The following is a 22,649-nucleotide window of genomic DNA, read 5'->3' as shown; positions in this document are numbered from 1 at the left end:
CAAAAAAATCCACAGTCTATCATGAGACAGCACGTTGGATGGCTGTTGGAATGGCCAGTATGGGGATTGAACCCATGACCTTGGCGTTATTAGCACCACGCTCTGACCAGCTGAGCTAACCGGCCTACAAAAGCATTCTGTTGACTGATATACCAAAAAAGAGGGTGGAAGAACTGTTAACAACACAAGAGAAATGTGTGTTTACAAGAAATTACTTCAAGCAGTACCAATGAAAGCCAACTCTTGGAAGCTCCTACTGATCAGAAGCCACCTATGCAGGTGTAGTTCCACCAACAGCCTGCTTCCAAGTCGTGATTTTTTCACCCATGTCGCTTGAGGTCATGGCATGTTATTGACTTTCTATGGTTGCTTCTAAGCCAAGACCACTGGGGCCTGGCACTGATAAGGCCAAGTTCATGGCTTCAGTCCGCAACCTGGCCATTCGAGCCTCGTTTGAGAACTCGTAGAGTCTCTGTTGAAGGACATGAAATTGACAAAAGTGTAGCAATTTTGGATGACATAAAGGATTCGAGGTTGGCCTGCTGCAATCTAACTGGGAACGCATGCCTGCTCCTCAATGTCTCACAACAAACCACGAAGGGACTTGAACCCTCAATCTTCTGATCCGAAGTCAGACGCCTTGTCCGTTAGGCCACGTGGTCTGGCAGAAGCTCCCTCTTTTCACGAACGTTCGTTGGAGTCTGGTTGAATCAACTGCTGGTGTTGGGTTGCTCACGTGGCTGGTGGATATTGCTTGATTGTTGCTTGAAATAATTGATTGTTGCTTGAAATAAGTGCATGCCACAGCATTTCTCCCATGTATCACGCTCTTAAAAATGTAGTCCTACCTGCCACATGCACAGTGGATCCACCCACTAAGCCAGAGTATTATCTGCCAATGAAGGTCATAAAGCTTACGTGGCCCGATCTGTCACCTGGAAGTTGGCAGAGGTTTTTTGTTGGATCCCACCCAATAAAATCCACAGTCTATCATGAGACAGCACATTGGATGGCTGCTGGAATGGCCAGTATGGGGATTGAACCCATGACCTTGGCGTTATTAGTACAACGCTCTGACCAGCTGAGCTAACCGGCCTACTAAATGTGTGTGAACCCATCCTTTTGTTGACTAATATGCCAAAAAAGAGAGGGTGGAAGAACTGTTAAGAACACAAGAGAAATGTGTGTTTACACGAAATTACTTCAACATAGTGGGAAAAAAAGAAGTCTTCTGTTGACTTACAAAAAATGGTTTAAGAAGAAATTTGCCACAAAACAATACATGGTGTGCGTCTTCTAAAGTTAGGGTCGTTAGGTGAGGATATAAAGCAGCAGTTTTTGATGCAGTATGCTGTGTCAGACTTTGGAAATGAGTGATTTATCCAGAAAGTAGCTGGAAAAGTGATTTGGAGATTGTAGCTAAGCATGTAATGTATTCATTAGCGTGTCATGTGTCAGTGAATTTTGTGGTTTGCTGTCATTTGTAGTTGCGTACATCACTCACCTGGAAGTTGGCAGAGGTTTTTTGTTGGATCCCACCCAATAAAATCCACAGTCTATCATGAGACAGCACATTGGATGGCTGTTGAATGGCCAGTATGGGGATTGAACCCATGACCTTGGCGTTATTAGCACAACGCTCTGACCAGCTGAGCTAACCGGCCTACAAAATGTGTGTGAACCCATCCTTTTGTTGACTAATATACCAAAAAAGAGAGGGTGGAAGAACTGTTAAGAACACAAGAGAAATGTGTGTTTACAAGAAATTACTTCAACATAGTGGGAAAAAAAAGTCCTCTGTTGACTTACAAAAAATGCTTTAAGAAGAAATTTGCCACAAAACAATACATGGTGTGCGTCTTCTAAAGTTAGGGTCGTTAGGTGAGGATATAAAGCAGCAGTTTTTGATGCAGTATGCTGTGTCAGACTTTGGAAATGAGTGATTTATCCAGAAAGTAGCTGGAAAAGTGATTTGGAGATTGTAGCTAAGCATGTAATGTATTCATTAGCGTGTCATGTGTCAGTGAATTTTGTGGTTTGCTGTCATTTGTAGTTGCGTACATCACTCACCTGGAAGTTGGCAGAGGTTTTTTCTTGGATCCCACCCAAAAAAATCCACAGTCTATCATGAGACAGTACGTTGGATGGCTGTTGGAATGGCCAGTATGGGGATTGAACCCATGACCTTGGCGTTATTAGCACCACGCTCTGACCAGCTGAGCTAACCGGCCTATAAAATCATTCTGTTGACTAATATACCAAAAAAGAGGGTGGAAGAACTGTTAACAACACAAGAGAAATGTGTGTTTACAAGAAATTACTTCAAGCAGTACCAATGAAAGCCAACTCTTGGAAGCTCCTACTGATCAGAAGCCACCTATGCAGGTGTAGTTCCACCAACAGCCTGCTTCCAAGTCGTGATTTTTTCACCCATGTCGCTTGAGGTCATGGCATGTTATTGACTTTCTATGGTTGCTTCTAAGCCAAGACCACTGGGGCCTGGCACTGATAAGGCCAAGTTCATGGCTTCAGTCCGCAACCTGGCCATTCGAGCCTCGTTTGAGAACTCGTAGAGTCTCTGTTGAAGGACATGAAATTGACAAAAGTGTAGCAATTTTGGATGACATAAAGGATCCGAGGTTGGCCTGCTGCAATCCAACTGGGAACGCATGCCTGCTCCTCAAGGACTCACAACAAACCACGAAGGGACTTGAACCCTCAATCTTCTGATCCGAAGTCAGACGCCTTGTCCGTTAGGCCACGTGGTCTGGCAGAAGCTCCCTCTTTTCACGAACGTTCGTTGGAGTCTGGTTGAATCAACTGCTGGTGTTGGGTTGCTCACGTGGCTGGTGGATATTGCTTGATTGTTGCTTGAAATAATTGATTGTTGCTTGAAATAAGTGCATGCCACAGCATTTCTCCCATGTATCACGCTCTTAAAAATGTAGTCCTACCTGCCACATGCACAGTGGATCCACCCACTAAGCCAGAGTATTATCTGCCAATGAAGGTCATAAAGCTTACGTGGCCCGATCTGTCACCTGGAAGTTGGCAGAGGTTTTTTGTTGGATTCCACCCAATAAAATCCACAGTCTATCATGAGACAGCACATTGGATGGCTGTTGAATGGCCAGTATGGGGATTGAACCCATGACCTTGGCGTTATTAGTACAACGCTCTGACCAGCTGAGCTAACCGGCCTACTAAATGTGTGTGAACCCATCCTTTTGTTGACTAATATGCCAAAAAAGAGAGGGTGGAAGAACTGTTAAGAACACAAGAGAAATGTGTGTTTACACGAAATTACTTCAACATAGTGGGAAAAAAAGAAGTCTTCTGTTGACTTACAAAAAATGGTTTAAGAAGAAATTTGCCACAAAACAATACATGGTGTGCGTCTTCTAAAGTTAGGGTCGTTAGGTGAGGATATAAAGCAGCAGTTTTTGATGCAGTATGCTGTGTCAGACTTTGGAAATGAGTGATTTATCCAGAAAGTAGCTGGAAAAGTGATTTGGAGATTGTAGCTAAGCATGTAATGTATTCATTAGCGTGTCATGTGTCAGTGAATTTTGTGGTTTGCTGTCATTTGTAGTTGCGTACATCACTCACCTGGAAGTTGGCAGAGGTTTTTTGTTGGATCCCACCCAATAAAATCCACAGTCTATCATGAGACAGCACATTGGATGGCTGTTGAATGGCCAGTATGGGGATTGAACCCATGACCTTGGCGTTATTAGCACAACGCTCTGACCAGCTGAGCTAACCGGCCTACAAAATGTGTGTGAACCCATCCTTTTGTTGACTAATATACCAAAAAAGAGAGGGTGGAAGAACTGTTAAGAACACAAGAGAAATGTGTGTTTACAAGAAATTACTTCAACATAGTGGGAAAAAAAAGTCCTCTGTTGACTTACAAAAAATGCTTTAAGAAGAAATTTGCCACAAAACAATACATGGTGTGCGTCTTCTAAAGTTAGGGTCGTTAGGTGAGGATATAAAGCAGCAGTTTTTGATGCAGTATGCTGTGTCAGACTTTGGAAATGAGTGATTTATCCAGAAAGTAGCTGGAAAAGTGATTTGGAGATTGTAGCTAAGCATGTAATGTATTCATTAGCGTGTCATGTGTCAGTGAATTTTGTGGTTTGCTGTCATTTGTAGTTGCGTACATCACTCACCTGGAAGTTGGCAGAGGTTTTTTCTTGGATCCCACCCAAAAAAAGCCACAGTCTATCATGAGACAGTACGTTGGATGGCTGTTGGAATGGCCAGTATGGGGATTGAACCCATGACCTTGGCGTTATTAGCACCACGCTCTGACCAGCTGAGCTAACCGGCCTATAAAATCATTCTGTTGACTAATATACCAAAAAAGAGGGTGGAAGAACTGTTAACAACACAAGAGAAATGTGTGTTTACAAGAAATTACTTCAAGCAGTACCAATGAAAGCCAACTCTTGGAAGCTCCTACTGATCAGAAGCCACCTATGCAGGTGTAGTTCCACCAACAGCCTGCTTCCAAGTCGTGATTTTTTCACCCATGTCGCTTGAGGTCATGGCATGTTATTGACTTTCTATGGTTGCTTCTAAGCCAAGACCACTGGGGCCTGGCACTGATAAGGCCAAGTTCATGGCTTCAGTCCGCAACCTGGCCATTCGAGCCTCGTTTGAGAACTCGTAGAGTCTCTGTTGAAGGACATGAAATTGACAAAAGTGTAGCAATTTTGGATGACATAAAGGATCCGAGGTTGGCCTGCTGCAATCCAACTGGGAACGCATGCCTGCTTCTCAAGGACTCACAACAAACCACGAAGGGACTTGAACCCTCAATCTTCTGATCCGAAGTCAGACGCCTTGTCCGTTAGGCCACGTGGTCTGGCAGAAGCTCCCTCTTTTCACGAACGTTCGTTGGAGTCTGGTTGAATCAACTGCTGGTGTTGGGTTGCTCACGTGGCTGGTGGATATTGCTTGATTGTTGCTTGAAATAATTGATTGTTGCTTGAAATAAGTGCATGCCACAGCATTTCTCCCATGTATCACGCTCTTAAAAATGTAGTCCTACCTGCCACATGCACAGTGGATCCACCCACTAAGCCAGAGTATTATCTGCCAATGAAGGTCATAAAGCTTACGTGGCCCGATCTGTCACCTGGAAGTTGGCAGAGGTTTTTTGTTGGATTCCACCCAATAAAATCCACAGTCTATCATGAGACAGCACGTTGGATGGCTGTTGAATGGCCAGTATGGGGATTGAACCCATGACCTTGGCGTTATTAGCACCACGCTCTGACCAGCTGAGCTAACCGGCCCAAAAAATGTGTGTGAACCCATCCTTTTGTTGACTAATATACCAAAAAAGAGAGGGTGGAAGAACTGTTAAGAACACAAGAGAAATGTGTGTTTACAAGAAATTACTTCAACATAGTGGGAAAAAAAAGTCCTCTGTTGACTTACAAAAAATGCTTTAAGAAGAAATTTGCCACAAAACAATACATGGTGTGCGTCTTCTAAAGTTAGGGTCGTTAGGTGAGGATATAAAGCAGCAGTTTTTGATGCAGTATGCTGTGTCAGACTTTGGAAATGAGTGATTTATCCAGAAAGTAGCTGGAAAAGTGATTTGGAGATTGTAGCTAAGCATGTAATGTATTCATTAGCGTGTCATGTGTCAGTGAATTTTGTGGTTTGCTGTCATTTGTAGTTGCGTACATCACTCACCTGGAAGTTGGCAGAGGTTTTTTCTTGGATCCCACCCAAAAAAATCCACAGTCTATCATGAGACAGTACGTTGGATGGCTGTTGGAATGGCCAGTATGGGGATTGAACCCATGACCTTGGCGTTATTAGCACCACGCTCTGACCAGCTGAGCTAACCGGCCTACAAAATCATTCTGTTGACTGATATACCAAAAAAGAGGGTGGAAGAACTGTTAACAACACAAGAGAAATGTGTGTTTACAAGAAATTACTTCAAGCAGTACCAATGAAAGCCAACTCTTGGAAGCTCCTACTGATCAGAAGCCACCTATGCAGGTGTAGTTCCACCAACAGCCTGCTTCCAAGTCGTGATTTTTTCACCCATGTCGCTTGAGGTCATGGCATGTTATTGACTTTCTATGGTTGCTTCTAAGCCAAGACCACTGGGGCCTGGCACTGATAAGGCCAAGTTCATGGCTTCAGTCTGCAACCTGGCCATTCGAGCCTCGTTTGAGAACTCGTAGAGTCTCTGTTGAAGGACATGAAATTGACAAAAGTGTAGCAATTTTGGATGACATAAAGGATCCGAGGTTGGCCTGCTGCAATCTAACTGGGAACGCATGCCTGCTCCTCAAGGACTCACAACAAACCACGAAGGGACTTGAACCCTCAATCTTCTGATCCGAAGTCAGACGCCTTGTCCGTTAGGCCACGTGGTCTGGTAGAAGCTCCCTCTTTTCACGAATGTTCGTTGGAGTCTGGTTGAATCAACTGCTGGTGTTGGGTTGCTCACGTGGCTGGTGGATATTGCTTGATTGTTGCTTGAAATAATTGATTGTTGCTTGAAATAAGTGCATGCCACAGCATTTCTCCCATGTATCACGCTCTTAAAAATGTAGTCCTACCTGCCACATGCACAGTGGATCCACCCACTAAGCCAGAGTATTATCTGCCAATGAAGGTCATAAAGCTTACGTGGCCCGATCTGTCACCTGGAAGTTGGCAGAGGTTTTTTGTTGGATCCCACCCAATAAAATCCACAGTCTATCATGAGACAGCACGTTGGATGGCTGTTGAATGGCCAGTATGGGGATTGAACCCATGACCTTGGCGTTATTAGCACCACGCTCTGACCAGCTGAGCTAACCGGCCCAAAAAATGTGTGTGAACCCATCCTTTTGTTGACTAATATACCAAAAAAGAGAGGGTGGAAGAACTGTTAAGAACACAAGAGAAATGTGTGTTTACAAGAAATTACTTCAACATAGTGGGAAAAAAAAGTCCTCTGTTGACTTACAAAAAATGCTTTAAGAAGAAATTTGCCACAAAACAATACATGGTGTGCGTCTTCTAAAGTTAGGGTCGTTAGGTGAGGATATAAAGCAGCAGTTTTTGATGCAGTATGCTGTGTCAGACTTTGGAAATGAGTGATTTATCCAGAAAGTAGCTGGAAAAGTGATTTGGAGATTGTAGCTAAGCATGTAATGTATTCATTAGCGTGTCATGTGTCAGTGAATTTTGTGGTTTGCTGTCATTTGTAGTTGCGTACATCACTCACCTGGAAGTTGGCAGAGGTTTTTTCTTGGATCCCACCCAAAAAAAGCCACAGTCTATCATGAGACAGTACGTTGGATGGCTGTTGGAATGGCCAGTATGGGGATTGAACCCATGACCTTGGCGTTATTAGCACCACGCTCTGACCAGCTGAGCTAACCGGCCTACAAAACCATTCTGTTGACTGATATACCAAAAAAGAGGGTGGAAGAACTGTTAACAACACAAGAGAAATGTGTGTTTACAAGAAATTACTTCAAGCAGTACCAATGAAAGCCAACTCTTGGAAGCTCCTACTGATCAGAAGCCACCTATGCAGGTGTAGTTCCACCAACAGCCTGCTTCCAAGTCGTGATTTTTTCACCCATGTCGCTTGAGGTCATGGCATGTTATTGACTTTCTATGGTTGCTTCTAAGCCAAGACCACTGGGGCCTGGCACTGATAAGGCCAAGTTCATGGCTTCAGTCCGCAACCTGGCCATTCGAGCCTCGTTTGAGAACTCGTAGAGTCTCTGTTGAAGGACATGAAATTGACAAAAGTGTAGCAATTTTGGATGACATAAAGGATCCGCGGTTGGCCTGCTGCAATCCAACTGGGAACGCATGCCTGCTCCTCAAGGACTCACAACAAACCACGAAGGGACTTGAACCCTCAATCTTCTGATTCGAAGTCAGACGCCTTGTCCGTTAGGCCACGTGGTCTGGCAGAAGCTCCCTCTTTTCACGAACGTTCGTTGGAGTCTGGTTGAATCAACTGCTGGTGTTGGGTTGCTCACGTGGCTGGTGGATATTGCTTGATTGTTGCTTGAAATAATTGATTGTTGCTTGAAATAAGTGCATGCCACAGCATTTCTCCCATGTATCACGCTCTTAAAAATGTAGTCCTACCTGCCACATGCACAGTGGATCCACCCACTAAGCCAGAGTATTATCTGCCAATGAAGGTCATAAAGCTTACGTGGCCCGATCTGTCACCTGGAAGTTGGCAGAGGTTTTTTGTTGGATCCCACCCAATAAAATCCACAGTCTATCATGAGACAGCACGTTGGATGGCTGTTGAATGGCCAGTATGGGGATTGAACCCATGACCTTGGCGTTATTAGCACCACGCTCTGACCAGCTGAGCTAACCGGCCCAAAAAATGTGTGTGAACCCATCCTTTTGTTGACTAATATGCCAAAAAAGAGAGGGTGGAAGAACTGTTAAGAACACAAGAGAAATGTGTGTTTACACGAAATTACTTCAACATAGTGGGAAAAAAAGAAGTCTTCTGTTGACTTACAAAAAATGCTTTAAGAAGAAATTTGCCACAAAACAATACATGGTGTGCGTCTTCTAAAGTTAGGGTCGTTAGGTGAGGATATAAAGCAGCAGTTTTTGATGCAGTATGCTGTGTCAGACTTTGGAAATGAGTGATTTATCCAGAAAGTAGCTGGAAAAGTGATTTGGAGATTGTAGCTAAGCATGTAATGTATTCATTAGCGTGTCATGTGTCAGTGAATTTTGTGGTTTGCTGTCATTTGTAGTTGCGTACATCACTCACCTGGAAGTTGGCAGAGGTTTTTTCTTGGATCCCACCCAAAAAAATCCACAGTCTATCATGAGACAGTACGTTGGATGGCTGTTGGAATGGCCAGTATGGGGATTGAACCCATGACCTTGGCGTTATTAGCACCACGCTCTGACCAGCTGAGCTAACCGGCCTACAAAACCATTCTGTTGACTAATATACCAAAAAAGAGGGTGGAAGAACTGTTAACAACACAAGAGAAATGTGTGTTTACAAGAAATTACTTCAAGCAGTACCAATGAAAGCCAACTCTTGGAAGCTCCTACTGATCAGAAGCCACCTATGCAGGTGTAGTTCCACCAACAGCCTGCTTCCAAGTCGTGATTTTTTCACCCATGTCGCTTGAGGTCATGGCATGTTATTGACTTTCTATGGTTGCTTCTAAGCCAAGACCACTGGGGCCTGGCACTGATAAGGCCAAGTTCATGGCTTCAGTCCGCAACCTGGCCATTCGAGCCTCGTTTGAGAACTCGTAGAGTCTCTGTTGAAGGACATGAAATTGACAAAAGTGTAGCAATTTTGGATGACATAAAGGATCCGAGGTTGGCCTGCTGCAATCCAACTGGGAACGCATGCCTGCTCCTCAAGGACTCACAACAAACCACGAAGGGACTTGAACCCTCAATCTTCTGATCCGAAGTCAGACGCCTTGTCCGTTAGGCCACGTGGTCTGGCAGAAGTTACCTCTTTTCACGAACGTTCGTTGGAGTCTGGTTGAATCAACTGCTGGTGATGGGTTGCTCACGTGGCTGGTGGATATTGCTTGATTGTTGCTTGAAATAATTGATTGTTGCTTGAAATAAGTGCATGCCACAGCATTTCTCCCATGTATCACGCTCTTAAAAATGTAGTCCTACCTGCCACATGCACAGTGGATCCACCCACTAAGCCAGAGTATTATCTGCCAATGAAGGTCATAAAGCTTACGTGGCCCGATCTGTCACATGGAAGTTGGCAGAGGTTTTTTGTTGGATCCCACCCAATAAAATCTACAGTCTATCATGAGACAGCACGTTGGATGGCTGTTAAATGGCCAGTATGGGGATTGAACCCATGACCTTGGCGTTATTAGCACCACGCTCTGACCAGCTGAGCTAACCGGCCCAAAAAATGTGTGTGAACCCATCCTTTTGTTGACTAATATACCAAAAAAGAGAGGGTGGAAGAACTGTTAAGAACACAAGAGAAATGTGTGTTTACAAGAAATTACTTCAACATAGTGGGAAAAAAAAGTCTTCTGTTGACTTACAAAAAATGGTTTAAGAAGAAATTTGCCACAAAACAATACATGGTGTGCGTCTTCTAAAGTTAGGGTCGTTAGGTGAGGATATAAAGCAGCAGTTTTTGATGCAGTATGCTGTGTCAGACTTTGGAAATGAGTGATTTATCCAGAAAGTAGCTGGAAAAGTGATTTGGAGATTGTAGCTAAGCATGTAATGTATTCATTAGCGTGTCATGTGTCAGTGAATTTTGTGGTTTGCTGTCATTTGTAGTTGCGTACATCACTCACCTGGAAGTTGGCAGAGGTTTTTTCTTGGATCCCACCCAAAAAAATCCACAGTCTATCATGAGACAGTACGTTGGATGGCTGTTGGAATGGCCAGTATGGGGATTGAACCCATGACCTTGGCGTTATTAGCACCACGCTCTGACCAGCTGAGCTAACCGGCCTACAAAAGCATTCTGTTGACTAATATACCAAAAAAGAGGGTGGAAGAACTGTTAACAACACAAGAGAAATGTGTGTTTACAAGAAATTACTTCAAGCAGTACCAATGAAAGCCAACTCTTGGAAGCTCCTACTGATCAGAAGCCACCTATGCAGGTGTAGTTCCACCAACAGCCTGCTTCCAAGTCGTGATTTTTTCACCCATGTCGCTTGAGGTCATGGCATGTTATTGACTTTCTATGGTTGCTTCTAAGCCAAGACCACTGGGGCCTGGCACTGATAAGGCCAAGTTCATGGCTTCAGTCCGCAACCTGGCCATTCGAGCCTCGTTTGAGAACTCGTAGAGTCTCTGTTGAAGGACATGAAATTGACAAAAGTGTAGCAATTTTGGATGACATAAAGGATCCGCGGTTGGCCTGCTGCAATCCAACTGGGAACGCATGCCTGCTCCTCAAGGACTCACAACAAACCACGAAGGGACTTGAACCCTCAATCTTCTGATCCGAAGTCAGACGCCTTGTCCGTTAGGCCACGTGGTCTGGCAGAAGTTACCTCTTTTCACGAACGTTCGTTGGAGTCTGGTTGAATCAACTGCTGGTGTTGGGTTGCTCACGTGGCTGGTGGATATTGCTTGATTGTTGCTTGAAATAATTGATTGTTGCTTGAAATAAGTGCATGCCACAGCATTTCTCCCATGTATCACGCTCTTAAAAATGTAGTCCTACCTGCCACATGCACAGTGGATCCACCCACTAAGCCAGAGTATTATCTGCCAATGAAGGTCATAAAGCTTACGTGGCCCGATCTGTCACCTGGAAGTTGGCAGAGGTTTTTTGTTGGATCCCACCCAATAAAATCCACAGTCTATCATGAGACAGCACGTTGGATGGCTGTTGAATGGCCAGTATGGGGATTGAACCCATGACCTTGGCGTTATTAGCACCACGCTCTGACCAGCTGAGCTAACCGGCCCAAAAAATGTGTGTGAACCCATCCTTTTGTTGACTAATATACCAAAAAAGAGAGGGTGGAAGAACTGTTAAGAACACAAGAGAAATGTGTGTTTACAAGAAATTACTTCAACATAGTGGGAAAAAAAAGTCCTCTGTTGACTTACAAAAAATGCTTTAAGAAGAAATTTGCCACAAAACAATACATGGTGTGCGTCTTCTAAAGTTAGGGTCGTTAGGTGAGGATATAAAGCAGCAGTTTTTGATGCAGTATGCTGTGTCAGACTTTGGAAATGAGTGATTTATCCAGAAAGTAGCTGGAAAAGTGATTTGGAGATTGTAGCTAAGCATGTAATGTATTCATTAGCGTGTCATGTGTCAGTGAATTTTGTGGTTTGCTGTCATTTGTAGTTGCGTACATCACTCACCTGGAAGTTGGCAGAGGTTTTTTCTTGGATCCCACCCAAAAAAATCCACAGTCTATCATGAGACAGTACGTTGGATGGCTGTTGGAATGGCCAGTATGGGGATTGAACCCATGACCTTGGCGTTATTAGCACCACGCTCTGACCAGCTGAGCTAACCGGCCTACAAAATCATTCTGTTGACTGATATACCAAAAAAGAGGGTGGAAGAACTGTTAACAACACAAGAGAAATGTGTGTTTACAAGAAATTACTTCAAGCAGTACCAATGAAAGCCAACTCTTGGAAGCTCCTACTGATCAGAAGCCACCTATGCAGGTGTAGTTCCACCAACAGCCTGCTTCCAAGTCGTGATTTTTTCACCCATGTCGCTTGAGGTCATGGCATGTTATTGACTTTCTATGGTTGCTTCTAAGCCAAGACCACTGGGGCCTGGCACTGATAAGGCCAAGTTCATGGCTTCAGTCCGCAACCTGGCCATTCGAGCCTCGTTTGAGAACTCGTAGAGTCTCTGTTGAAGGACATGAAATTGACAAAAGTGTAGCAATTTTGGATGACATAAAGGATCCGAGGTTGGCCTGCTGCAATCCAACTGGGAACGCATGCCTGCTCCTCAAGGACTCACAACAAACCACGAAGGGACTTGAACCCTCAATCTTCTGATCCGAAGTCAGACGCCTTGTCCATTAGGCCACATGGTCTGGCAGAAGTTACCTCTTTTCACGAACGTTCGTTGGAGTCTGGTTGAATCAACTGCTGGTGATGGGTTGCTCACGTGGCTGGTGGATATTGCTTGATTGTTGCTTGAAATAATTGATTGTTGCTTGAAATAAGTGCATGCCACAGCATTTCTCCCATGTATCACGCTCTTAAAGATGTAGTCCTACCTGCCACATGCACAGTGGATCCACCCACTAAGCCAGAGTATTATCTGCCAATGAAGGTCATAAAGCTTACGTGGCCCGATCTGTCACATGGAAGTTGGCAGAGGTTTTTTGTTGGATCCCACCCAATAAAATCTACAGTCTATCATGAGACAGCACGTTGGATGGCTGTTAAATGGCCAGTATGGGGATTGAACCCATGACCTTGGCGTTATTAGCACCACGCTCTGACCAGCTGAGCTAACCGGCCCAAAAAATGTGTGTGAACCCATCCTTTTGTTGACTAATATACCAAAAAAGAGAGGGTGGAAGAACTGTTAAGAACACAAGAGAAATGTGTGTTTACAAGAAATTACTTCAACATAGTGGGAAAAAAAAGTCTTCTGTTGACTTACAAAAAATGGTTTAAGAAGAAATTTGCCACAAAACAATACATGGTGTGCGTCTTCTAAAGTTAGGGTCGTTAGGTGAGGACATAAAGCAGCAGTTTTTGATGCAGTATGCTGTGTCAGACTTTGGAAATGAGTGATTTATCCAGAAAGTAGCTGGAAAAGTGATTTGGAGATTGTAGCTAAGCATGTAATGTATTCATTAGCGTGTCATGTGTCAGTGAATTTTGTGGTTTGCTGTCATTTGTAGTTGCGTACATCACTCACCTGGAAGTTGGCAGAGGTTTTTTCTTGGATCCCACCCAAAAAAATCCACAGTCTATCATGAGACAGTACGTTGGATGGCTGTTGGAATGGCCAGTATGGGGATTGAACCCATGACCTTGGCGTTATTAGCACCACGCTCTGACCAGCTGAGCTAACCGGCCTACAAAAGCATTCTGTTGACTAATATACCAAAAAAGAGGGTGGAAGAACTGTTAACAACACAAGAGAAATGTGTGTTTACAAGAAATTACTTCAAGCAGTACCAATGAAAGCCAACTCTTGGAAGCTCCTACTGATCAGAAGCCACCTATGCAGGTGTAGTTCCACCAACAGCCTGCTTCCAAGTCGTGATTTTTTCACCCATGTCGCTTGAGGTCATGGCATGTTATTGACTTTCTATGGTTGCTTCTAAGCCAAGACCACTGGGGCCTGGCACTGATAAGGCCAAGTTCATGGCTTCAGTCCGCAACCTGGCCATTCGAGCCTCGTTTGAGAACTCGTAGAGTCTCTGTTGAAGGACATGAAATTGACAAAAGTGTAGCAATTTTGGATGACATAAAGGATCCGCGGTTGGCCTGCTGCAATCCAACTGGGAACGCATGCCTGCTCCTCAAGGACTCACAACAAACCACGAAGGGACTTGAACCCTCAATCTTCTGATCCGAAGTCAGACGCCTTGTCCGTTAGGCCACGTGGTCTGGCAGAAGCTCCCTCTTTTCACGAACGTTCGTTGGAGTCTGGTTGAATCAACTGCTGGTGTTGGGTTGCTCACGTGGCTGGTGGATATTGCTTGATTGTTGCTTGAAATAATTGATTGTTGCTTGAAATAAGTGCATGCCACAGCATTTCTCCCATGTATCACGCTCTTAAAAATGTAGTCCTACCTGCCACATGCACAGTGGATCCACCCACTAAGCCAGAGTATTATCTGCCAATGAAGGTCATAAAGCTTACGTGGCCCGATCTGTCACCTGGAAGTTGGCAGAGGTTTTTTGTTGGATTCCACCCAATAAAATCCACAGTCTATCATGAGACAGCACGTTGGATGGCTGTTGAATGGCCAGTATGGGGATTGAACCCATGACCTTGGCGTTATTAGCACCACGCTCTGACCAGCTGAGCTAACCGGCCCAAAAAATGTGTGTGAACCCATCCTTTTGTTGACTAATATACCAAAAAAGAGAGGGTGGAAGAACTGTTAAGAACACAAGAGAAATGTGTGTTTACACGAAATTACTTCAACATAGTGGGAAAAAAAGAAGTCTTCTGTTGACTTACAAAAAATGCTTTAAGAAGAAATTTGCCACAAAACAATACATGGTGTGCGTCTTCTAAAGTTAGGGTCGTTAGGTGAGGATATAAAGCAGCAGTTTTTGATGCAGTATGCTGTGTCAGACTTTGGAAATGAGTGATTTATCCAGAAAGTAGCTGGAAAAGTGATTTGGAGATTGTAGCTAAGCATGTAATGTATTCATTAGCGTGTCATGTGTCAGTGAATTTTGTGGTTTGCTGTCATTTGTAGTTGCGTACATCACTCACCTGGAAGTTGGCAGAGATTTTTTCTTGGATCCCACCCAAAAAAATCCACAGTCTATCATGAGACAGTACGTTGGATGGCTTTTGGAATGGCCAGTATGGGGATTGAACCCATGACCTTGGCGTTATTAGCACCACGCTCTGACCAGCTGAGCTAACCGGCCTACAAAATCATTCTGTTGACTGATATACCAAAAAAGAGGGTGGAAGAACTGTTAACAACACAAGAGAAATGTGTGTTTACAAGAAATTACTTCAAGCAGTACCAATGAAAGCCAACTCTTGGAAGCTCCTACTGATCAGAAGCCACCTATGCAGGTGTAGTTCCACCAACAGCCTGCTTCCAAGTCGTGATTTTTTCACCCATGTCGCTTGAGGTCATGGCATGTTATTGACTTTCTATGGTTGCTTCTAAGCCAAGACCACTGGGGCCTGGCACTGATAAGGCCAAGTTCATGGCTTCAGTCCGCAACCTGGCCATTCGAGCCTCGTTTGAGAACTCGTAGAGTCTCTGTTGAAGGACATGAAATTGACAAAAGTGTAGCAATTTTGGATGACATAAAGGATCCGCGGTTGGCCTGCTGCAATCCAACTGGGAACGCATGCCTGCTCCTCAAGGACTCACAACAAACCACGAAGGGACTTGAACCCTCAATCTTCTGATCCGAAGTCAGACGCCTTGTCCGTTAGGCCACGTGGTCTGGCAGAAGCTCCCTCTTTTCACGAACGTTCGTTGGAGTCTGGTTGAATCAACTGCTGGTGTTGGGTTGCTCACGTGGCTGGTGGATATTGCTTGATTGTTGCTTGAAATAATTGATTGTTGCTTGAAATAAGTGCATGCCACAGCATTTCTCCCATGTATCACGCTCTTAAAAATGTAGTCCTACCTGCCACATGCACAGTGGATCCACCCACTAAGCCAGAGTATTATCTGCCAATGAAGGTCATAAAGCTTACGTGGCCCGATCTGTCACCTGGAAGTTGGCAGAGGTTTTTTGTTGGATTCCACCCAATAAAATCCACAGTCTATCATGAGACAGCACGTTGGATGGCTGTTGAATGGCCAGTATGGGGATTGAACCCATGACCTTGGCGTTATTAGCACCACGCTCTGACCAGCTGAGCTAACCGGCCCAAAAAATGTGTGTGAACCCATCCTTTTGTTGACTAATATACCAAAAAAGAGAGGGTGGAAGAACTGTTAAGAACACAAGAGAAATGTGTGTTTACACGAAATTACTTCAACATAGTGGGAAAAAAAGAAGTCTTCTGTTGACTTACAAAAAATGCTTTAAGAAGAAATTTGCCACAAAACAATACATGGTGTGCGTCTTCTAAAGTTAGGGTCGTTAGGTGAGGATATAAAGCAGCAGTTTTTGATGCAGTATGCTGTGTCAGACTTTGGAAATGAGTGATTTATCCAGAAAGTAGCTGGAAAAGTGATTTGGAGATTGTAGCTAAGCATGTAATGTATTCATTAGCGTGTCATGTGTCAGTGAATTTTGTGGTTTGCTGTCATTTGTAGTTGCGTACATCACTCACCTGGAAGTTGGCAGAGATTTTTTCTTGGATCCCACCCAAAAAAATCCACAGTCTATCATGAGACAGTACGTTGGATGGCTGTTGGAATGGCCAGTATGGGGATTGAACCCATGACCTTGGCGTTATTAGCACCACGCTCTGACCAGCTGAGCTAACCGGCCTACAAAATCATTCTGTTGACTGATATACCAAAAAAGAGGGTGGAAGAACTGTTAAGAACACAAGAGAAATGTGTGTTTACAAGAAATTACTTCAAGCAGTACCAATGAAAGCCAACTCTTGGAAGCTCCTACTGATCAGAAGTCACCTATGCAGGTGTAGTTCCACCAACAGCCTGCTTCCAAGTCGTGATTTTTTCACCCATGTCGCTTGAGGTCATGGCATGTTATTGACTTTCTATGGTTGCTTCTAAGCCAAGACCACTGGGGCCTGGCACTGATAAGGCCAAGTTCATGGCTTCAGTCCGCAACCTGGCCATTCGAGCCTCGTTTGAGAACTCGTAGAGTCTCTGTTGAAGGACATGAAATTGACAACAGTGTAGCAATTTTGGATGACATAAAGGATCCGAGGTTGGCCTGCTGCAATCCAACTGGGAACGCATGCCTGCTCCTCAAGGACTCACAACAAACCACGAAGGGACTTGAACCCTCAATCTTCTGATCCGAAGTCAGACGCCTTGTCCGTTAGGCCACGTGGTCTGGCAGAAGCTCCCAATTTTCACGAACGTTCGTTGGAGTCTGTTTGAGTGAACTGCTGGTGTTGGATTGCTCACGTGGCTGGTGGATATTGCTTGATTGTTGCTTGAAATAATTGATTGTTGCTTGAAACAAGTGCATGCCACAGCATTTCTCCCATGTATCACGCTCTTAAAAACGTAGTCCTACCTGCCACATGCACAGTGGATCCACCTATTGAGCCAGAGCATCATCTGCCAATGACGGTCATAAAGCTTACGTGGCCCGATCTCTCACTGATCAGGCCAAATTCATGGCTTCCCTAACCTGGCCTTTCGAGCCTCGTTTGAGAACTCGTAGAGTCTCTTTTGAAGGACACACCCAGGGTCTGCAGTCTTAAAGGCTGCATTTCAAGACCGATTACTTCACAGCGACGCGATGAAGGCTGTCCCAATTCAAAGGCTGCTCTAAATGCGGCCCTCAAATGCGTCTTTCATTTCCCTGAATTTCAAGGATGGGTCGGTGTAGCCTTCATGGTCCAACATATCTCAGACTTCATAGTGCGGCGGTTGTTGGGATAATTTTTCCAAAAAAAATGGCGAAAGCCGAGCGGCCGGAGAGTAAACTTTCATAAGTAAGTACTGAATATTATGTCACTTTTTTATGCGCAAATGTTTAATAATGAAGAACATTAAAACATTACTGTTGGCCACATATCGGCAAAGTTATGTGACATTAGCGATGTTTGTACATTTTTAAAGTAAAGGTTTTAAAGCCTTTACTTCAAAATATACGCCGTTCAATAGTCGGTCTTAATCTTACAAAGAATGTGCTGATTTTATGGATAATTAAAGGCTGTATCCCAATTCAGGGACTGCAGCCTTAAAGGTTGCATTTTAAGGCCGATTACGTCACAGTGGCGCGCCGAAGGCTGTCCCAATTCAAAGGCTGCTCGAAATGTGGCCCTCAAATGCGTCCTTCATTTCCCTGAATTTTATGGCTGTGGCAGTGTAGACTTCGTGGTCCCATATATCCCACAATTCATAGCGTGGATAATTCTGCCGCAGACGGCAGAAGCAGAGCGGCCGAAGAGTAAATTAAGTACTGAATATTATGTCACTCATTTATGTGCAAATGTTTAATAATGAGGAACATTAAAACATTACTGTTGGCCACATGTCGGCAAAGTTATTTGCCATTAGTGATGTTTGTACGTTCAGCTTTTACTTGCTTTTAAAACCTTAATCTTACAGAGAATGTGATGATTTCGTGGATAATTAAAGTCAGTCATATATCCACAAACACAACAAGCTGTAAGTCAGTGATGCTGCTCGGTTTGCAGTCCTGAATATCACGGCACAAGCAGGATTCACTGCACTGTTAATGTTAGCTATGTTTTATTGCTGCCTCTGTTCGGTGGTGTCGAGCAAAACGGACTTTAACATGTGTTTGAACGAGTTGACAGTTCACTCATTAAGCTGAATGAAAGATGCTTTAATCACAGCAGTCACACATGTGTCCACTGTACCATCTGGGAACTCTTCTTGTTTAGCACTCGTAATAACACAAACACTAAATCCTCCTTCTCTTGTGCTGTTTTGTAGCAGTGTAAACACCTGAGACTGTCACCTGTCTGTCTGTCCTGCACTCTTTCTCTCTCTTTTTCTTTCTCTCTGATTGTGTAACAAAAGTATGAACATGTATTTATAAGTTACACTTGTGTTTGAATCCTGCAGCTTATCACACATTTGATTTCCATGTGTGACAACTGCAAGTGTGCAGAGTGAGGACAGACTGAGGGACCCACTGCTGCACATCATCTGTGAGGCTTTGCACCCCTGATGATCCACCAGGACAAACTCAGCAGTGTGTGAGGAGGAGGAGGAGGAAGAGCCAGCAGCAGCTGACAGATGGAGAGAATAGACGGACTGTTCCCTGTTTGTGAAGGACTGCTAGAAAAGTTTCACATAACTAATTGTCTGTCCTGAATCAGTCTTATTAGGTAATGTTCAAACAATTTTATCATTCCATCATTCCGGTGTTTTCAGTGTGGGAGAAAGTACTCAGGGCCTTCAAGTTACACACTATGAAAGGCAGCAACAAGTTTAACATTCAGAAACCTAAAGTATGTATCAGCAGCAGAATGGACCTAAAAATTTGTATTTGTATGTTTTAGCAGAAGTCAGCCAGTTTAAGGCTCTGATATCTATTCTGTATGACTTAAAGCAGTTATGACATAGTATGATTTTCTCACCCAATAAAGGAATATTTAATATATCGGTCTATTATTCATTCTATCAGAAACAGTTTTTACAGCTCGTACATTTTCTTTTTATACATATATGTAAGCAATGAGCCAAATTTAGTTATGCCAACATACTGAAGGAACAACATTTGTCTCTTATATATGATACACCTATATATTAGGGGTGCAACGATACACAAAATTCACGGTTCGGTTCGATACTTTGGTGTCACGGTTCGATATTTTTTCGATACAAAAAAAATGTTCATGCCTTTTTAATTTGTCATTTATTAAAATGATAAATATATATTTTAACTCAAAAGTACAGTTTTTAAATTTAACCTTAACCCTTGTGCGCATTTTTTATTTTGACAGCGAATGCGCACCTGCGGACCACTTATGTGCAGCCCTGGTTATTTAGCTCGTCATATTGCAGCCACAGAAATTCTTTTGTCCATGAAACCATAAAGCTGCACTTTCTTTTTGCCTTATAGTCTGATTTGTCATAACTTCTCCGTTTTGTGGTAAGCTTTTCTTTGGCTGTCACTTCTTCACCCTGACCTGTCTTATTTGGCTCAGCAGAACTGAAATATATATCCTGCTGCTTTTACACACGCACTCACATAAGCTCAGCGATTCTCTGCGCGATCAACCTCTCACATGTTTAAGCTTGCTGCGGGAGATTTCACTTGTCATGTTTGCATAGTAAGCTAACGATTAATAAGACGATGTCAGAGGAATTGGTGCACAAATTATCATCACTCACAGATCAGTGCTGTCGCTCTCTATACACAGTTCGCACGATTGCAAAGTGAAAGCAAAAAAACAAGCGCAAATTCAAACACGATTTCAATATGTCACATATTGACAGTGGCTCACCGATGCCAATGACATAATTACCCAGCTACATTTCCGAAAGAATGCAAAAGCATTGACATATATTTTTCCTTCCTACAATAGCCCGACGGGCAGGGAAGAGATAGATTTTGGTAGCCCGACTGAAAAAATCGCTAGCCCCAGGACGTCGGGCTAGCGATATTGCAAGCCCTGTATCTGATTGAGGAATCACTCATCTTTGGAAAAGAGAGTTTATTACAGAGAAATGTCTCTTTCCAAAATAAAAGCTATACTATCCGCTTCTTCTGGGCTATATTCTCAGCAGCATAAGGAGAATCATGTGCTAACAGCTGTCTAAATGACTCGGCTAAAGTTAGTAGCATGCTTGTTGTTTTTGTCTTTGCACTAGGATGATGTCGGCGTAAATGTGCAGTCATATTCGTTGTGTTCCCACTAGTGCTTTCAGGTTAATCTCGTTGAAATGACGTTAACGCTACAACACGGCAAATCTCCGTTAACGAGCTACCGCCGATCGCTCCGTGCATGGGGCTAGACGGCCAACACGTTAACGAGCTAACTGCGCTAACACACTAGTTCCCACCCATGTAATTGAGCATTGCATGGCACATCCAACATACTGTTTTACTTTAGTCCATGACTCGCTTACCTTCAGGGTCATACGTCACATGAAAACCAAAATAATTCCAAACGCCAGATCTGAATGAGGTTCAATTTGCCTGTTGCAAGGAGAGCTTAACTTCTGTCTCGCTAGCTTGCCCTGCGCTCTTCCTTCTGACGATGCTGTCTGTGTTGAGCGCTCAGTGGATCTGCGCTCGACAGTGCAGCCTAGGCAGAGTAGTCGAACGCAGATTCACTGAGCGCTCAACACAGACAGCATCGTCAGAAGGAAAGTTGATAAAATAAATTACAAATGTTGTATTGTTCGATACATATGCGTACCAAACCGAAAGCACTGTATCGAACGGTTCAATATCGATACGAATATCGTTGCACCCCTACTATATATGCACTGTCAAAGATACTTGTCTTTGAGTGAAGATTTAAGGTGATAAGACATATAAATAACTGCGACTTGAATCTGTACTGAAGCTCAGTATTTGACACAGTTCATGTTCACTGCTGTAATAGCTAATAATGATTAATATAAATCAAATCAAATCAAATCAAATCACTTTTATTGTCACATCACATGTGCAGGTACATTGGTACAGTACATGTGAGTGAAATTCTTGTGTGCGAGCTTCACAAGCAACAGAGTTGTGCAAAATACAATAATGTAAACAAGCAAAATACATGAATGGCCACATCTTAAACTAATAAATATATTGTAACGTTCACAAGAACCAGACGGTTGGGGTCTCAGTTTGTCCGTTTATTCGGCACATAAGCCAGCGGGTTGTTAACTCAGGGGGAAGCGCTCTCGAACTACACCTCTCTTCAGCCTGGCACACACACAGAACAACCAGGTCCCCCCACCCCTTCCTGTACACCACCCTCACTACTTCCTGCAGCCCAACCAAACATGAATCTTAAAGGAACAACAACAGTGTGCAGAGAAAACCAACATGTCACTGTCCAGTAACACTTAACCATCGTTACACTGCCCCCCCAGCAATAAGTTCCTCGTCCCCGAGGGAACGACACAGACTCTGAGGCGGGGCGGTAGCCTACGTTCCCTCCTTGACCTCCTGAGCCCCTGAGGAGGACGCGGAGCTTCGGGGCTTTGGGGTGAAGAGTCCGAGGGGGGGGAACGCAGCCCCGGTCGGGGGCCCCTCTGAGCAGGGTCATGGACGCTCTGTACACGTCCCTCTGGAAAGGAGGGGAGGGACTGTCCTCTGTAGGGGGCCATCCGGTCTCTGTGCAGCGCTACTATCCTCCCCCTAGGAGGCAACTGCACCCTGTAAACAACCTCCCCCACTCGCTCTAGGACGCTGCAAGGCCCCACCCAGCTGCTATCCAGTTTAGGACACCGTCCCTTCTTCCTCTTTGGGCTGTAGACCCACACCAGCTCCCCAGCACGGAAGTGCCTCCCTTTAGTGGTGATGTCGTAATTCCTCTTTTGGCGCAGGCCTGCCTTCGCCAGCTGCTCTCGGGCGTAGGAATGTGCAGAATCCAGCCGGTCCTGCAGCTTCCTTGCGTAGTCCCGGCCCGGTGGTGCCTCTGGCGCGTCCGGGGGTTTCCCAAAAGCCAACTCTGCAGGAGTTCTCAGCTCTCTCCCTAACATGAGCAGGGCAGGCGTACATTGGGTGGAGTCCTGCACTGCCGACCTGTAGGCCATGAGGGTAAGGGGAAGATGGTAATCCCAGTCCCGTTGGTGTTCTGAGGTAAGGATGGCTAGCTGCTGGGCCAGCGTCCTGTTAAACCTTTCCACCAGCCCATCGCTTTGGGGGTGAAG

General features: G+C 44.3%; 34 non-coding genes across 34 annotated transcripts; all 34 read right to left on the bottom strand.

Annotated features, from left to right (window-relative positions):
* Window positions 1-51: 51 nt before the first annotated feature.
* On the bottom strand, window positions 52-125 carry trnai-aau (transfer RNA isoleucine (anticodon AAU)). The gene has a single exon. It is a non-coding gene; the product is annotated as a tRNA-Ile (tRNA).
* A 464-nt stretch (window positions 126-589) lies between these two features.
* trnar-ucg (transfer RNA arginine (anticodon UCG)) lies at window positions 590-662 on the bottom strand. The gene has a single exon. It is a non-coding gene; the product is annotated as a tRNA-Arg (tRNA).
* A 360-nt stretch (window positions 663-1,022) lies between these two features.
* Window positions 1,023-1,096, bottom strand: trnai-aau (transfer RNA isoleucine (anticodon AAU)). Its single transcript has one exon. It is a non-coding gene; the product is annotated as a tRNA-Ile (tRNA).
* Window positions 1,097-1,590: 494 nt separating this feature from the next.
* Window positions 1,591-1,664, bottom strand: trnai-aau (transfer RNA isoleucine (anticodon AAU)). The gene has a single exon. It is a non-coding gene; the product is annotated as a tRNA-Ile (tRNA).
* Window positions 1,665-2,157: 493 nt separating this feature from the next.
* On the bottom strand, window positions 2,158-2,231 carry trnai-aau (transfer RNA isoleucine (anticodon AAU)). Its single transcript has one exon. It is a non-coding gene; the product is annotated as a tRNA-Ile (tRNA).
* Window positions 2,232-2,695: 464 nt separating this feature from the next.
* Window positions 2,696-2,768, bottom strand: trnar-ucg (transfer RNA arginine (anticodon UCG)). Its single transcript has one exon. It is a non-coding gene; the product is annotated as a tRNA-Arg (tRNA).
* A 359-nt stretch (window positions 2,769-3,127) lies between these two features.
* Window positions 3,128-3,201, bottom strand: trnai-aau (transfer RNA isoleucine (anticodon AAU)). Its single transcript has one exon. It is a non-coding gene; the product is annotated as a tRNA-Ile (tRNA).
* A 494-nt stretch (window positions 3,202-3,695) lies between these two features.
* Window positions 3,696-3,769, bottom strand: trnai-aau (transfer RNA isoleucine (anticodon AAU)). The gene has a single exon. It is a non-coding gene; the product is annotated as a tRNA-Ile (tRNA).
* A 493-nt stretch (window positions 3,770-4,262) lies between these two features.
* On the bottom strand, window positions 4,263-4,336 carry trnai-aau (transfer RNA isoleucine (anticodon AAU)). The gene has a single exon. It is a non-coding gene; the product is annotated as a tRNA-Ile (tRNA).
* Window positions 4,337-4,800: 464 nt separating this feature from the next.
* Window positions 4,801-4,873, bottom strand: trnar-ucg (transfer RNA arginine (anticodon UCG)). Its single transcript has one exon. It is a non-coding gene; the product is annotated as a tRNA-Arg (tRNA).
* A 359-nt stretch (window positions 4,874-5,232) lies between these two features.
* On the bottom strand, window positions 5,233-5,306 carry trnai-aau (transfer RNA isoleucine (anticodon AAU)). The gene has a single exon. It is a non-coding gene; the product is annotated as a tRNA-Ile (tRNA).
* A 493-nt stretch (window positions 5,307-5,799) lies between these two features.
* On the bottom strand, window positions 5,800-5,873 carry trnai-aau (transfer RNA isoleucine (anticodon AAU)). The gene has a single exon. It is a non-coding gene; the product is annotated as a tRNA-Ile (tRNA).
* Window positions 5,874-6,337: 464 nt separating this feature from the next.
* trnar-ucg (transfer RNA arginine (anticodon UCG)) lies at window positions 6,338-6,410 on the bottom strand. Its single transcript has one exon. It is a non-coding gene; the product is annotated as a tRNA-Arg (tRNA).
* Window positions 6,411-6,769: 359 nt separating this feature from the next.
* On the bottom strand, window positions 6,770-6,843 carry trnai-aau (transfer RNA isoleucine (anticodon AAU)). The gene has a single exon. It is a non-coding gene; the product is annotated as a tRNA-Ile (tRNA).
* A 493-nt stretch (window positions 6,844-7,336) lies between these two features.
* trnai-aau (transfer RNA isoleucine (anticodon AAU)) lies at window positions 7,337-7,410 on the bottom strand. The gene has a single exon. It is a non-coding gene; the product is annotated as a tRNA-Ile (tRNA).
* Window positions 7,411-7,874: 464 nt separating this feature from the next.
* trnar-ucg (transfer RNA arginine (anticodon UCG)) lies at window positions 7,875-7,947 on the bottom strand. Its single transcript has one exon. It is a non-coding gene; the product is annotated as a tRNA-Arg (tRNA).
* A 359-nt stretch (window positions 7,948-8,306) lies between these two features.
* Window positions 8,307-8,380, bottom strand: trnai-aau (transfer RNA isoleucine (anticodon AAU)). Its single transcript has one exon. It is a non-coding gene; the product is annotated as a tRNA-Ile (tRNA).
* Window positions 8,381-8,875: 495 nt separating this feature from the next.
* Window positions 8,876-8,949, bottom strand: trnai-aau (transfer RNA isoleucine (anticodon AAU)). The gene has a single exon. It is a non-coding gene; the product is annotated as a tRNA-Ile (tRNA).
* Window positions 8,950-9,413: 464 nt separating this feature from the next.
* On the bottom strand, window positions 9,414-9,486 carry trnar-ucg (transfer RNA arginine (anticodon UCG)). Its single transcript has one exon. It is a non-coding gene; the product is annotated as a tRNA-Arg (tRNA).
* Window positions 9,487-9,845: 359 nt separating this feature from the next.
* trnai-aau (transfer RNA isoleucine (anticodon AAU)) lies at window positions 9,846-9,919 on the bottom strand. Its single transcript has one exon. It is a non-coding gene; the product is annotated as a tRNA-Ile (tRNA).
* Window positions 9,920-10,412: 493 nt separating this feature from the next.
* Window positions 10,413-10,486, bottom strand: trnai-aau (transfer RNA isoleucine (anticodon AAU)). The gene has a single exon. It is a non-coding gene; the product is annotated as a tRNA-Ile (tRNA).
* Window positions 10,487-10,950: 464 nt separating this feature from the next.
* On the bottom strand, window positions 10,951-11,023 carry trnar-ucg (transfer RNA arginine (anticodon UCG)). Its single transcript has one exon. It is a non-coding gene; the product is annotated as a tRNA-Arg (tRNA).
* Window positions 11,024-11,382: 359 nt separating this feature from the next.
* trnai-aau (transfer RNA isoleucine (anticodon AAU)) lies at window positions 11,383-11,456 on the bottom strand. Its single transcript has one exon. It is a non-coding gene; the product is annotated as a tRNA-Ile (tRNA).
* A 493-nt stretch (window positions 11,457-11,949) lies between these two features.
* On the bottom strand, window positions 11,950-12,023 carry trnai-aau (transfer RNA isoleucine (anticodon AAU)). Its single transcript has one exon. It is a non-coding gene; the product is annotated as a tRNA-Ile (tRNA).
* A 464-nt stretch (window positions 12,024-12,487) lies between these two features.
* On the bottom strand, window positions 12,488-12,560 carry trnar-ucg (transfer RNA arginine (anticodon UCG)). Its single transcript has one exon. It is a non-coding gene; the product is annotated as a tRNA-Arg (tRNA).
* Window positions 12,561-12,919: 359 nt separating this feature from the next.
* On the bottom strand, window positions 12,920-12,993 carry trnai-aau (transfer RNA isoleucine (anticodon AAU)). The gene has a single exon. It is a non-coding gene; the product is annotated as a tRNA-Ile (tRNA).
* Window positions 12,994-13,486: 493 nt separating this feature from the next.
* Window positions 13,487-13,560, bottom strand: trnai-aau (transfer RNA isoleucine (anticodon AAU)). Its single transcript has one exon. It is a non-coding gene; the product is annotated as a tRNA-Ile (tRNA).
* A 464-nt stretch (window positions 13,561-14,024) lies between these two features.
* Window positions 14,025-14,097, bottom strand: trnar-ucg (transfer RNA arginine (anticodon UCG)). The gene has a single exon. It is a non-coding gene; the product is annotated as a tRNA-Arg (tRNA).
* Window positions 14,098-14,456: 359 nt separating this feature from the next.
* trnai-aau (transfer RNA isoleucine (anticodon AAU)) lies at window positions 14,457-14,530 on the bottom strand. The gene has a single exon. It is a non-coding gene; the product is annotated as a tRNA-Ile (tRNA).
* A 495-nt stretch (window positions 14,531-15,025) lies between these two features.
* On the bottom strand, window positions 15,026-15,099 carry trnai-aau (transfer RNA isoleucine (anticodon AAU)). The gene has a single exon. It is a non-coding gene; the product is annotated as a tRNA-Ile (tRNA).
* Window positions 15,100-15,563: 464 nt separating this feature from the next.
* Window positions 15,564-15,636, bottom strand: trnar-ucg (transfer RNA arginine (anticodon UCG)). The gene has a single exon. It is a non-coding gene; the product is annotated as a tRNA-Arg (tRNA).
* Window positions 15,637-15,995: 359 nt separating this feature from the next.
* On the bottom strand, window positions 15,996-16,069 carry trnai-aau (transfer RNA isoleucine (anticodon AAU)). Its single transcript has one exon. It is a non-coding gene; the product is annotated as a tRNA-Ile (tRNA).
* A 495-nt stretch (window positions 16,070-16,564) lies between these two features.
* On the bottom strand, window positions 16,565-16,638 carry trnai-aau (transfer RNA isoleucine (anticodon AAU)). Its single transcript has one exon. It is a non-coding gene; the product is annotated as a tRNA-Ile (tRNA).
* A 464-nt stretch (window positions 16,639-17,102) lies between these two features.
* Window positions 17,103-17,175, bottom strand: trnar-ucg (transfer RNA arginine (anticodon UCG)). Its single transcript has one exon. It is a non-coding gene; the product is annotated as a tRNA-Arg (tRNA).
* Between the last annotated feature and the right edge of the window lie 5,474 nt (window positions 17,176-22,649).

This window comes from Rhamphochromis longiceps, linkage group LG23, assembly GCF_057381845.1.
Source record: "Rhamphochromis longiceps isolate RC_006_pf linkage group LG23, R_longiceps_female_GT1.1, whole genome shotgun sequence".
Taxonomy (NCBI): domain Eukaryota; kingdom Metazoa; phylum Chordata; class Actinopteri; order Cichliformes; family Cichlidae; genus Rhamphochromis; species Rhamphochromis longiceps.
The sequence above is the reverse complement of the archived record's forward strand: the minus strand, read 5'-3'. Positions and strand labels throughout refer to the sequence as shown.